This window comes from Gavialis gangeticus, unplaced genomic scaffold, assembly GCF_001723915.1.
Source record: "Gavialis gangeticus isolate Ggan-Ray unplaced genomic scaffold, GavGan_comp1, whole genome shotgun sequence".
NCBI classification, from domain to species: domain Eukaryota; kingdom Metazoa; phylum Chordata; order Crocodylia; family Gavialidae; genus Gavialis; species Gavialis gangeticus.
Window position 1 is genome coordinate 18,028,992 of NW_017728996.1, and position 281 is coordinate 18,029,272.

The following is a 281-nucleotide window of genomic DNA, read 5'->3' on the forward strand; positions in this document are numbered from 1 at the left end:
TGTCCTTTCTGGTCAACCTGCAAATCCTCTACCTACACCAGAGGGGTGCAGTGGGCTTTGATTCATACTAGTGCAGCTCTTTGGCATCCTGCTGATGGAGCCAGGTTCTCATCAGAAGAGACACTGCTCTCAGTCATGCAGTCGGAGAGGACTTTGTTTTCCAGCAGTCACTCCTAGGTGCTGCCATGACTCTTCCCATGAAGAGATACTGCTGGCTGGGCTTCAAGGGGTTCTGTGCGAGCACATGCACTTGTGCGGCAGTGCTTTTGCTGTGTGTGCCT